Here is a 14269-nt window from a genome sequence, read left to right on the forward strand (position 1 = left end):
TTTCTGCAGAGTCACAGGTCCTGCCACACTAGAATAATGTTCATGGGAACTTGCTCAGTGCCAGGCACTGTCCCAGCTTCTTTGTATTAACTCAGTAGAGCTGTGGCTAAAGTGTTAGAGCACTAGCCTTGAGTAAAAGAACTCAGGGACAGTGCCCAGGCCCTGAGTCTAAACCCCATGACTGCCAAAAAATAATTTAAAAAAGGGAAGGAAGGAAGGCAGGAAGAAAGAAAGGAAGGAGGAAAGGAAGGAAGGAAGGAAGGAAGGAAGGAAGGAAGGAAGGAAGGAAGGAAGGAAGGAAGGATGGATGGAAGGATGGAAGGAAGGAAGGAAGGAGGAAAGGAAGGAAGGAAGGAAGGAAGAGAGGGAGGGAGGGAAGGGAAGGAAGGGAAAGGAAAGGAGGAAGGGAGAAAGGAGGAAGGAGATAGGTGGAAAGTAATGGCCACCCTGCCTCCCCATGTAGGGTGCTGAGGGTGAACTGAAGGCAGGTGCTGCAGATGTTATTCCATTCCCAGAAAAATAAATAGGGACAAGCAGTTGACATTTAGGGGGGGAAAGGTGCATCTTTTTCTCTCTACTCTTCAGCTGTTTTGGGGTGTTGTTTGTTTTTTTTTTATTTTCCTTTTTTTAGGTCGGTTGTGGGGCTTGAATTCTGGGCTTGGGCACTGTCCCTGGGCTCTTCAGCTCATGGAAAGCATTCTACTGCTTGAGCCACAGCGCCACGTCCGGTTTTCTAGTGGTTTTTATTGGAGATAAGAGTCTCCCGGACTTTCCTGCCCGGGCTGGCTTTGAACTGCGATCCTCAGATCTCAGCCTCCTAAGTAGCTAGCATTACAGGCATGAGCCACTGGCACCCGGCTTTTTTAATGTTTTTTATTGTAAAAATAGTGTACAGAGGGGTTACAGTTACATAAGTAAGGTAATGAGTACATTTCCTATTGAGCATTGTTACCTCCTCCTTTGTTTTTCCTACCATCTCTTTCCTCCCCAACTCCTCTCCTCCCCCCCTTGGTTGTTTGTTGTTTTTTTTTTTTTTAACTTCTCTCAGATATTCTGTCCATTGCTCTCCCTTGATTAATTTATATCCATTATTTATATTTTCTTTAAATTTTTTTTGCTCTTTTTCCTACGCTTTTGTTTCTCTGCTTCTACATTTCTCTTTTTCATACATTTCTGAAGAGACAACTAATCCAGCTGAATTGTAAACACCTTACCAGTTACAAGTCTATTTACTTTCCATCTCCATGCTACAGTGTGAGCTACATAAGAGTAGAGTTTGTTTTCTGTGTCCAGTACCTAGAATTGTGCTCCACAGTGCAAATGTTCAACGAAGGTAGATGTTATAGTTACTAACACTGGATAAAACAGTCAGTAGAATTTTCTTCCCTGTTCACACATGGGAAAAAGCATTCAGCCATCCCTCTGATGGGGTAAATGAGGCCAACATGGTTGGGGCAGTATGGTGCTAGAAAGTTTGAGCAGAACTTGAAACACCAAGTTCTGGATCTAGGTCCTCTTCCCCTGAGAAGACTTCGATGTGTCTCTTTTTCTGGCTATTTTCCCCAGTCTAAAATTCAAAGCCAGGGATGGCCTACAAGATCATTGATGTCTTTCAGCTCTAATGTTTAATGGTTCAAAGGATGGACTAGGAGAAGGAGAAGCAAAGTGAAGGAGGAGGCAGGCCATGCCTGTGCATGTATGTGCACATTGCCAGGAAACCCTTTCTCATCTAGTAAGTCTTCCTAGACACAGTACCCCTCTTCTACGGAGCCTTCCAAAGCTCCTTTGTGTTGAACTACCTGTACCTCCTCCAGGTTCCCATGATCCTATGCATCTAAGATACTTTTCCATGTAAGTGGGTCTATGCATCCTGGACCCTTCACTAAGTCCCCCAACTAGAACAAGTGAGTCCTTGACCAACACTCTTAGGCTTGCAATTCCTCCCAGGGAACTTGAGCCCCAAAAAGGAAAAGAGAGAAAACAGTAGAGGAAATGGAGAGCCATGGATAATACTGGGGCTCCTGTAAGCCTTTCCACTTTCTTCTCCAATCTTGGACTCACTGATTAAAAGAAGCATGTTCATCAGCCTGCTTGACCCTTAGAATACAAGGTTCCTCTTACAACACAACACAACACACACACACACACACACACACACACACACACACACACACACACACACACTCAGTCCATTCTCAACCTGCCAGGTCTCAGAAGGCTTCTTGATGTTTGGCATAAAGACAAGTTTAAGAGACTACTTTTTCTCTAAAAGAATAACTTGTAGAGCTGGGAAGGTAGCTCGGGGGTAGAGTCCTTGCCTCACATGCATGAGGCCCTGGGTTCGATTCCTCAGCACCACATATGCAGAAAAAGCCGGAAGTGGCACTGTGGCTCAAGTGGTAGAGTGCTAGCCTTGAGCAGAAGAGCTCAGGGACAGCGCCCAGGCCCAAAGTTCAAGCACCACAACCAACAAAAAAAAGAAAGGATGGAAGGAAGGAAGGGAGGGAGGGAGGAAGGAAGGAAGGAAGGAAGGAAGGAAGAAAGGAAGGAAGGAAGGAAGGAAAGAAGGAAGGAAGAAAGAAAGAAAGAAAGAAAGAAAGAAAGAAAGAAAGAAAGAAAGAAAGAAAGAAAGAAAGAAAGAAAGAAAGAAAGAAAGGAAAGAAAGAAAGAATGAATAACTTGTGTAATAGCTTGGAACCCCTAGTGTATTTGTGGAACACAATTGTGTTGGTGTGTTTAGTCCTGTAAAGTTTGGAAACAGTGGGAGATAAGGCAGGACAGGTAGGAAGACACCATCCTTGGTTAATGTCTTTTCAATTTTGTGTTACTGTAACAGAATGCCTGAGACTGAGTAATTTACAAAGAAGATAAATGTAGTTCTTACAATTTTGAAGGCTAGGACAGGAGTTGGTGTCTATCCTGGGCCTTCTCTGGGTCTTGACAGGGCAGAAGAGGGAAAAATATTGGGAGAGAGCGAGAAAGAAAAAGGATGCCAGTGGCTCACTCCTACAATCCTAGCTACTCAGGAGGCTGAGATCTGAAAATCACAGTTCAAAGCCAACCTGGGCAAAAAAAGTCTATGAGACTCTTACCTCCAATTAACCACTAAAAAGCTAGAAGTAGAGCTATGGCTCAAGTAGTAGAATTACAGCCTTGAGCACAAAAGCTCAGGGATAGTACCCAGGCTCTGGATTCAAGCCCAAGTACTGGCATGATTTTTAAGTAATAAAAAGTAAAAAGAAAGTAGAAGGGACTGTGCTCACTTTTCTAATGAACTCACTCTGGCAATAAAGACATTAATCCATTCATGCAGGTTCTGCTTCATGACTACTCACCTCTTATTAGACATCACTTATTAATACTGTTACATTGGGGATTCAGTTTCCAACTCATGAGCTTTGGGGGACTGTTACATAGTAGAGGTTTTTGCCTCAGGCTATAGAAGCCATTGAAGACATGTAGGAACTTGCCTTCTTCCGCTCAGCCTTCCTCTTACATCCCTTCCTACCTCTTTGAACTATATGTTCCTATCCCATTTGGCTCATACTAAAACCCCAGTAACACCAGACATCTATTGGAAACCTTCACTATGTGAGTTTTCTATCCACATGGCCTCATTTAAGCTTTCAGCACTGACAAGGAAGGAAAATGGCTCCATTAAGTCATTTGCCTTAAGTTACAAAACAGGGCCCAGTTTTTTAACCATTATATTAATTGATCCGTGCTCTCTACTCTGATCCCTTTCTTGTTTTTGCAGTGTTAGGGATTGAATCCAGGTCTTCATGAATGCCAGGTTCTCATGAATGCCAGATAAGCACTGTACCATCTTTATCCTTTAATAATCCTGCTTATTTCAGTGGGGTGGGGGTATAAGAGATATCTGTATTATGCCTTTGAAGTCTGGAGACAGAAGAGAGATCAATCCAAGAGCAGACAATTCCAGAACAGGAGTTTCAGATTCTGATGGGATTTTACCCAGCTTTTCTTACCTCTCTGTGTTTGGCAGACAGGTTTCCTTTTCTTTTCTTTCTTTCTTTTTTCTTTTCTTTTTTTTTTTTGTCGGTCGTAGGGCTTAAACTCTGGACCTAGACACTGTCCCTCAGCTCTTCAGCTCAAGGCCAGCACTCTACCACTTGAGCCATAGTGCCACTTTTGGCTTTTTCTGTTTATGTGGCACTGAGGAAGGGAACCCAGGGCCTCATGCATGCATGGCAAGCACTCTGCCACTGAGCCACCTTCTCAGCCCCATTGCAGACAGTTTCTTCCCATTCTCCCTAATCCCTTTCTTGGTCCACCTGCTTACTCCGGTTTCCATTCTCTCCTTCACTTCCTTGGGCACTGCACTTGTCCCCTAAGTATTGAGTGATGTATTTATTCTGAAAGTCCCCAATCCCTTCAGATAATTGGGTAACTGCAAAGGATGGTCACACCTCTTCTATCCATGCCCAGATCTAACGGAAGGACTTTAGTCTCACCTGGGGAATCTAAAGCTCTCAGCAAAGGTTAGCTCCTCCTTCCCTCATCTTCTACTACCTTCTCCTGTACCCTTTCACAGGCTAAAAATACACAATTGCATGTGCCTCCCAGAACACACCAAGCTCCTAAAACCTTTGCATGTATATTTTCTCTCTGGCAAGCTAGTATCCCTATTACCCCAGGTCTGAGACAAGGAAAATTAATAACTATCCTCTCAACTCAACCATGACCTCTGCTCCCACTGATAACATCATCACCCAGACCATGCTGTCTTGCTTGGACTGCTTCTCAAATGGTCTTCAGATGTCCCTTTGACATTACCCCTTCAATAAATAACCCAGAAGCAGCTTTCTAAAATGAAAGCTGACTTCCCTTCTTAAAAATCTTAAATGGGGGGGGGGGCTGGGAAGGTGGCTCAGTGGTAGAGCGCTTGCCTTGCATGCCTGAGGCCCTGGGTTCGATTCCCTAGCACCACATAAGCAAAAAGAAAAAAGCTGGAAGTGGCGCTGTGGCTCAAGTGGTAGAGTGCTAGCCTTGAGCTGAAGAGCTGAGTTCAGGCCCCATGACCAAAAAAAAAATCTTAAATGGCTTTTCATGCCCTAAAGGTATCACTCTTTTACCTCTTTAATGTTCTTCTGCCCTACTTCCTAACCCACTAGGACTTCAGCCATAATTCCTGACACATTTGCTCAGTTTCTTGAAACTTGGCTATTCTCTTTTTACCACATATTGATACTTCTTTGGACTATAACTCTCTAGCTATCATCTTTTCCCAGCTCACTTCTACTGACACTTCAGGGTGAACATAGTTTAGATTCTCTCCATCAGAACACCTTCCAGAAACCCCAAGCTAGACAAGCTGCCTTTGCTCTCTTTTCCTATTGCCCTGTGTTTTCCCTAATACAGCACTGATTCTGTTTTTTACTGACTTTTTATTTACTCCTATGTCTTCTACCATCAACCTCAGTTACTATTCTGGATTACAGGTGATTAATTTGGAGTGTGTGTGTGTGTGTGTGTGTGTGAGAGAGAGAGAGAGAGAGAGAGAGAGAGAGAGAGAGAGAGAGAGAGAGAGAGAGAGAGAGAGAGCCCTCTCCCGGTCTTTCTGGTCTCGGAGTATAGCATTGATACTTATACCCCTAATGCCTAATATAGAGATGGAGGCCTGCATCCACTCACTTTAATTTTAATAACTATTTACTGAGTATCTTATGTGCTACATACTGAGAATGCAGAAATGAATCAGGTAGGCAGGGCCCTGCTCTCAGATTGACATTCTAATGCTACATAATGGGTTTCCAGTGAACATGAGGTGTAAGGGATCTCAGCCTTACTGGGAAGTCCCTTAAATCTTTCCTCACTGGAGCTACAAAACAGGTAACATAGGTTCTAGGGAAAGAGAGGAGATTCTTTTGTATTCAAGCCCCCAGATACTACCTTTAAGCAGCAGAGGCCAGGAGGAAATGGGGGAAAGGGAGAAAGTGAAGTAAGGAATACAGAGGCTCTGAGTCCCTTAAAGGCAGGCAATGGTGCGGCTCAGTGCCCAGGAACATTTTGCTGAGACTGTTTGGTAACCAGCTTTCTTCCCTGCACTGGAGCAGAGGAAATAAATCAATCCACAGAGGAAAAAGACATAAATGTGCAGGGATGACAGAGGAAAAGGAAGTGAAAGGAAGATGGAAGTGGAAGAATGGGAAGGAGATGGAGGCACAGATAGAAAGCCTGAAGGACTGAGTCCTATCTGCATCACTGGCAGGCAGCTCAGACAGTACCAATTTGGGTCACAGAAAAAAAGAGGATTTGATTTTTGGAATCCTTGGAATTCCCTACAGTCCGCAGGTCCCTCAAGTCACCTATGGCTCTATCTGGCCATCCCAGATGCTTCTGCCTGGAACCTGTCAGTTTCTAAAGCAGGATATATTCCGTTGAATCTCTCTCTGCCAAGGAAGGAAAAACAGTCTCAGAAAATATCATACAACATACTATCTTCTCACCCTCTGTTTCCCGATTGAGAACTCAAGTCTGAGATACTGGCCTGACAGTATCTTCATTTGTAGACACAGATCAGAAGCTTCCTCAAGCTGAGAACTAAGAGGCAGGGGCCCTGCCCCAGGAGCTTCCAGACACCAAACTAACAGCTGAGCTCCTTACAAGGAACTCTTCTCTTGCCAGCAGCCTTAGCTGCTCGCTCCTGAGGCTGTGATGCCATCTGCTGCTCAGCTGAGGAAACTGACCTATGAAGATCTGCAAAGCTGAGCCCCAGCTGATGGGGGCTGGGCAGGAGGCCTGTTTTGGGCCTCTGAGAACCATATCTTTGTTCTGTCAAACACAGAACTGGCCCTCAGGGTTGAAGCAAGAAGCAAATGTTCTGATCCTGGCTGTCAATCATTCTTCTTAGACTAGGCAGGATGCCTGCCTCTCTTCCACAAGAAAGTACTTAGGGTTTCTGGAGGGCTGGGTAAGTCTGACATCCTTCATAAAAGTCAGTGTCATTTCAAGGTTAAATTACTCAGAGTCTCAGCCTGGCTTTGAAGTTCTATAGGTTTCCTCAAAGAGATTTTTTTTCTTTGCAGGTTTAACTAAGATTATTCAAGGTTGAGTTAATTAGATGAACGAAATAATGAGGCCCGAGATAGAGGAATTGAGGCTTTGAAGAAATAAGCATGCTCATACATAGTTGACACAAGAACTGAAGCCAGACTCACAGCAACTTTTTTTTTTCTGGTTCTAGGGCTTGAATTCAGGGTCTAGGCACTGTCCCTGAGCTTCTTTTGTTCAAGGTTAGCACTCTACCACTTGAGCCACAACACCACTTCTGGCTTTATCTGTTTATGTGGTACTGAGGAATCAAAGCTTCATGCATCATAGGTGAGCACTCTACCACTAAGCACTAAGCCACATTCCCAGACCTCGCAGCAATTTTCTGAAGCTCCCCTGTTCTTTTCTGAGAAAGGGATATGAATTCCAGTGGTTTGGGTTTTGGGGCTGTTTTTAAATCTTTGTTTTGTTTTTGGTTGTACTGGGGTTTGAATTTGGGACCTCATTCTTGAGTTGCTTGGTCAACTGGCACTCTATCTGAGTAATGCTTCCAACACAAATGTTTTATGGTTTTTTGGAGGGGGGTTTTGGAGGTTGAACTCATGACCTTATACTTGCTAGGGAAGCATTCTACCACTTGGGCTTCAGCCCTTCTTTGCTTTAGTTTATTTTCCAAGTAGGGTCTCAATTTTGCCCTGGGTCCGCCTCAGAGCAAATCCTCCTGCCTCTTCCTTCTACATTGCTGGGATTATAGGTATGAAGTACTGTACTTGGACTATGCTTTTTTTTTTCTTTCTTTTTTTTTTTGGTCGATCATGGGGCTTGAACTCAGGGCCTGGATGCTATCCCTGAACTTTTCTTCTCCTTTGAGCCACAGCTCCACTTACAGTTTTCTGTTGGTTAATTGAAGATGAGTCTCATAGACTTTCCTCCCTGAGCTGCCTTCAAACTGAGATCCTCAGATCTCAGCTTCCTGTGTAGCTAGAATTACAGGCATAAGCTACCAGCACCCAGCAGCTGGTTTGTTTTTGAGATAATCTTGCTAATTTTTGCTGACCTTGAACTTTGATCTTCTCATCTCTGCCTAACATAATTGGAACTGCAGGAATGTGCCATCATGCCTAGCCGTCTATTGCATTAACAAAAGCCGCGTGTTTATTTTTATCATTAAGTAGTTATACAAAGAGGTTTCAATTCCATAAGTCAGGTTATAAGTACAATGCATCTTGATCAATGTTACCCTTTCCATCATTATCCTCCAGTTTCTCCCCAAGCTACATAGTTCATCCTTTACATAATGTACATTGGCTATAATGAGTATATTTGCTTACTCTTCCTCCCTCCATTTGTGACCCTTTCTCATTTTCTTCTCCCTACCCAAATATTTCCACTTCTTGGTATTCATTTTGTTAAATAGTTCATTAGTTGTTCAGAGGAGTTATGCCATTGGACTCCTCACTCAAGTATACCATCCTTTAGTCAGTTTGTTTGTGTATATATGCATAAACCTTATATATGTTATCATGTATTTTAGATCTAACTTTCATATATGAGAGAAAACATGCACAATTTGTCTCTCTGAGCCTGACTTACTTCACTTAACTTTTTCTAGGTCCATCGATTTCCCTGAAAATAATATAATGTTATTCCTTCTGATAGGTAAAATTCCATTGTGTATGTATAATGTTTTCTTTTTTATATCTATATTTTTTTTATTTGGGGAGAGGGAATAGAAAAGAAAGCAGCCTCTATACTGGGCCCTATCCAGTGACAGCTTCTTGTTCCATAGGGTTAAGGAAGACTTTGAGGAAATAAAAGTTGTTTGGGAAAATCCAGATGTAGTTGCTTTGTATGTTGTGATGGTAGAAGAGATGAAGTGAAGTGTGAAGGCCCCTCACACCCTCCATCTTGCCTCAGACTACATCCTGGAACCCTGGGGCAGAGAAAACACCACTTTCATGCTTCTTGGGATTGTTGACTACCATGTAGTGATAGAGAATGACAAGCAAGAAGAGCTATACGCCCAGCATGTTGGCGAAGATGGCAAGCCGCATGTCCATGATCATCCTGACCGGCTCCGCTCCGCTGGGGCACAACTCGAGGTAGAAGGCCTGAACCAGGGCATGTATAATATTTTCTTGATCCACTCATCCACTGTAAGACATTTGGGCTATTTCCATAAGTTGGCTCTCGGAAATAGTGAGCAATGAACATAGATGTGCAAGTGTCCTTACCAAATCTTGACTTGTAATGTTCTGTGTAGATGCCCAGAGTGGTATCACTGTATCACAGGGTAGTTCTATGTTTAGGTTTTCAAGGAATCTCCAAACCACCTTCCAGAATTGTTGCAGTAATTTATATTCTATGCCAAGCTCATGAGAGGGCTCCTTTTCCCCATGTTCTCAGCAACATGCCACATGTTTATTGATTTTTATGAAGAGATGGTTAGTTTGACGACCTTTTTGCAAAGGAGTTATACTAGCCAGTTTTATTAGAAATAATCAATGATCCCCTATCTGCCAGTATTTTTTTTTCTTTTTTTTTTTTTGTCGGTCGTGGGGCTTGAACTCTGGGCCTGGGCGTTGTCCCTTAGCTCTTCAGCTCAAGGGGAGCGCTCTACCACTTGAGCTACAGCGCCACTTCCGGTTTTCTGGTGGTTTTATTGGAGATAGGAGTCTCACGGTCTCTCCTGCCCGGGCTGGCTTTGAACCGCGATCCTCAGATCTCAGCCTCCTGAGTAGCTAGGATTACAGGCGTGAGCCACCAGCGCCCGGCTTCTGCCAGTATTCTTGTATTTGTAATCCCCTCACACATAGTGCTAGAACTTATGTGGCTAATAAAATATAGAAGAATAACATGTAATATCCAAGATTAGATTATAAAAAACTTTGTGTCTTCCTCCTTAGTAACTTTCTCCTGGTCCTTCTGATCACTTGCTCTGGGGGAAGCATGACATGTGATCAGTCAAGCCAACAATTACATTAATTATCTTGGAAGCAGATCCTCTAGCCCTGGTCAAGTTATCTTTAGATGATTGACTGAAGCCCTTGTTCTATCATAGGACAGGGAATTTATATTAGTCCCATTTTGCAGAGGAGTAAAACTGAGGCGCAGAGAGTTTCCATGCCTGATTCTTTGTTACATAGCTAGTCAGCAATCAACAAAAATGTTACTATAAATTTTTCTGAAATGTGTTCCAAAGAGGCTATGCTTTACAGCAGGATGCTGTCAAATGTTGAAAATGTGGGCTACGATATTATAGCCCATCATGGACACTAATAATTCACATTAACATATGAAAGGTAATGAACTTTTCCCACTTAAAGATCTTCCTTTAGTATGCCTGACTGCACATTGAGAAAACTTGCTATATACAAAGACAGAACATTGTCTTTATGATCAGAACAGTAATATTATTTTCAGTCAAGCAGGAATACTGAAGTTTTTGGAACCGAAATCTGTGTGGGATGGATGAGTGATGAGATCCAATACCAGAGAAGGAAATTGGGAGGAAGGAAAAGGATCAGGGAACAAAAAAGAAGGAAGGATGCCGGTGGTAGTTCACGCCTGTAATCCTAGCTACTCAGGAGGCTGAGATCTGAAGATCATGGCTCAAAGTCAGCCTCAGCAAGAAAAGTCCATGAGACTCTTATCTCCAATAAACCACTCAGAAAACTGGAAATGGCGCTGTGGCTCAAGTGGTAGAGAGCTAGCCTTGAGCTGAAGAGGTGAGGGACAGCACTCAGGCCCAGAGTTCAAGACCCATGACCCACCAAAATATATATATATATATATATATATATATTTTTTTTTTTTTTACTAAGGTGTTGTACAGAGATAATAAGTATATTTCTTTTTTTTTTTTTGGACAATGCCAATCCTTCCTTTACTTTCCTCCAGTTTCCCTCTCCCAGCCCTGCCCACAAGTTACATAGGTCATTTTCCACATAGGGTATACTGAATAACATAATTGTATTTGTTCACTCTTCCTCCCTCCCTTTCTGTGCCCCATCTTTACTTCACAAGAAAGGAGGGAAAAAAAACAACAACAAAACTACCACCACCACCAATAACAACAACAACAAAAAGAATTTTCCACTTCCTGAAGTTCATTTTCAAAAATAGTATGTTTAGAAAAGTTACACCATTGTGTTTCTCTCCTAAGGGTATCCTCCTTTAGTCTGACGGTGTGTGAATGAATGCCTAGAGTCCTCTATAGGTTATCATGTCCAGTTGTATTTGGCTCTAGCTCCCATACATGAGAGAAAACATTCACCGTTTGTCTCTCTGAGCTTGGCTTACCTCACTTAGCATGATTTGTTCTAAGTCTATCCATTTCCTTGTGTTTTTACTTGTTTTTTTTTCTCCTTTGGTCAGTTGTGGGGTTTGAACTCGGGGCCTGGGAGTTGTCCCTGAGCTTTTTCCGTTCAAGCTAGTGCTCTACCACTTTGAGCCACAGGGCCTCCTGGTTTTCTGGTGGTTAATTGGAGATAAGAGTCTCACATACTTTCCTGTCTGGGATGGATTCAAACTATGATCCTCAGATCTCTGCCCTCCGAGTAGCTAGGATTATAGGCATGAGCCACTGGTGCCCAACTTGTGGTTTTAGTTTTTATTTTAAAAAGTAATATGGGAGTCGGGTGGGACTGTAGGCATGGCTCGTTGGAAGAGCCTGCCTACTAAGCAGGATTTGAACCCTAGTACTGCCAAAAATGATGTGCTTTTCTTTGGGGTGGGGGGGGTGTAGCTCAAACAGTAGTAGAGTTCTTCCTTAGCAAGCCCAAGGACTAACTTGAGTTCAAACTCCAGTTCTACCAATAATAATTTTTTTTCCTTCCTTCCTTCTTCCTTCCTTCCCTCTCTCCATCCCTCTCTCCCTCCCTTCCTTCCTTTCTTCCTTTCTTTTTTGTGCCAGTACTCAGGCCTGGATGCAGGGTCTCTCTTGCTGGGTTTACTCTGCTCACAGATGGTGTTCTACCATTTGAGTCACCTCTCCAGTTCCAGGTTTTTGCTAGTTAATTAGAGATAACTGTCTCTGGACTTTGTGTGGGGTTAGATTTGAACAGTAAGTAATCTTCCAATATCAGCCTCCTGTGTGGCTAAAATTCTAGGTCTTAGTGGTAGAGTGCTTGCCTAGCATGCATGAAGCCCTGAGTTCCTCAATACCACATAAACAGAAAAAGCCGGAAGTGGCGCTGTTGTTCAAGTGGTAGAGTGCTAGCCTTAAGTAAAAGAAGCTTAGGGACAGTGCCCAGGCTCTGAGTTCAAGCCCCAGGACTGGCTAAAAAAATAATAAAAAATAAATAAATTATAGGTGTGAGCTACCCTGGCTATTTCTTTCTTTTAAAGAGATAGGATCTCACTATGTTGCCTAGATTAGCCTCATACCTGGGGATATGTTGAATGAGTGAATAAGTGAATGAATGAATGAACAAGTAAAAAGAAAACAGAGTCTAAAGAGCAAGATAGGAGAACTTGTGACAAATATTTCTAAAGGCCAATGTTTAGTTTAAGAAGAAACAAGGAAAAGGAGAGATAGGCAGGAAGAGAATGAAAGACAGCAAGATAAGAAAAGTCAGCACAAACAAGCAAGATAAAAATAGTCTCCCAGCACTGTCCTTTTAAAATTACTTTCTAAATTTGAGCCTAAGTGACAAGTGAAATCTCCTCTGTAATTTCCCATGTGTTCAGTTTAATGAATTTCCGGCAAATGGTTTCAGTATTGGAGGGCCAATTTGGACATTGTGGGGGTGAGGGTAGTGAGAAAATGAGGAGTATGAAAATAGACTAACAAATTGAGTCTAGCAACCAAATGAAGGGGTGATTGGAGGCATGTGAGGAAGAAGCCAAGTCCTGGAACTTGCTCAACTCCAAGGACTAGGAATTGGTCTTGTTTTGCTGACGTCATTATGTTTCCCTATATGCAATAGAGAGAGCTCAGAATCCCAGGTTGCCTTGCGACTATTCTTTTTATCTAATAGTCTTTCATCTAAAGAGCTATATTTGTTTATGCAGAGGTTATTATCATAATTAATTTTTAACACAGAGGGAATACAGAGACTCTGGTTCTTTCAGGGCCCAAATGCCTTCTGCCTTGTAGGTAACTATAGATGTTGGATTAAGTCCTTATTAGGAAGCATGGGAATGTAGCATACCTCTTTGCTTCTGTTTGAACTGATGGCCCTAAAAGTCCTTATGTTTTTCCACAGATAGGCAGGAGCTCTGAGAAGCCACTGAATCTAGTATAAAAAGTCCTTTCTAGGCAGGCACTGGTAGCTCATGACTGAATTCCTAGCAAGAGGGTGAGATCTAACAAATTTAACTACTCAAATTTAATAGACGGCAGCTATCCCACCAGAAGCAATAACAAAAATTCTCTGAGAATCATCATTGAAATTCACCCCAGGCATGAAAGTCCAAGAGACTCTTATCTCCAATTAATCACCAAAATCCTAAGTAAAGCTGGGGCTCAAGTGGTAGAACTCTAGTCTTGAGCAAAGAGAAGTTTAGGGACAGGACCCAGGCCTTGAGTTAAAGCTCCAGGCTTAGCAAGAAATAAAAATTTTAGATTTTTTTTTTTTCTTGTCGGTCATGGGACTTGAACTCTGGGCCTGGGCGCTGTCCCTCAGCTCTTCAGCTCAAGGCTGAGCACTCTACCACTTGAGCTACAGCGCCACTTCCGGTTTTCTGGTGGTTTATTGGAGATAGGAGTCTCACGGTCTCTCCTGCCCGGGCTGGCTTTGAACCGCGATCCTCAGACCTCAGCCTCCTGAGTAGCTAGGATTACAGGCGTGAGCCACCAGCGCCCAGCTAAATTTTAAAATTTTAAAAAGGAGGGGCTGGGAAGATGGCTCAGTGGTAGAGCGCTTGCCTTGCATGCCTGAGGCCCTGGGTTCGATTCCCCAGCACCACATAAGCAAAAAAGAAAAAAAAGTGGGAAGTGGTGCTGTGGGTCAAGTGGTAGAGTGCTACCCTTGAGCTGAAGAGCTGAGGGACAGCGCCCAGGCCCAGAGCTCAGGCCCCACAGCGGGACCCAAAAAAAAGAAAAAAAAATTTAAAAAGGAAGGGAATAGGGAATGGACGAGAATGAGGGAAAAGATGACAGTGTATGAAAGGAAATGTACTTATTATCTGATATATGTAAATGTAACACTTCTGTATATCACTTCTATAACAATAAAATAAATTAATAAAAATTAAAAGCTCTTTCTGGCCCTGAAATGACTATATATCCCACAATTATGGGTAGAACTAC

At 42.8% G+C, this 14269-nt stretch overlaps 1 pseudogene; it reads right to left on the reverse strand.

The window, feature by feature from the left end:
• Positions 1-8927: 8927 nt before the first annotated feature.
• On the reverse strand, positions 8928-9080 carry LOC138837276 (dolichyl-diphosphooligosaccharide--protein glycosyltransferase subunit 4-like; annotated as a pseudogene).
• Between the last annotated feature and the right edge of the window lie 5189 nt (positions 9081-14269).

Source organism: Dipodomys merriami, unplaced genomic scaffold, assembly GCF_024711535.1.
Source record: "Dipodomys merriami isolate MVZ:Mamm:240054 unplaced genomic scaffold, mDipMer1.0.p SCAF_27, whole genome shotgun sequence".
NCBI classification, from domain to species: Eukaryota; Metazoa; Chordata; class Mammalia; order Rodentia; family Heteromyidae; genus Dipodomys; species Dipodomys merriami.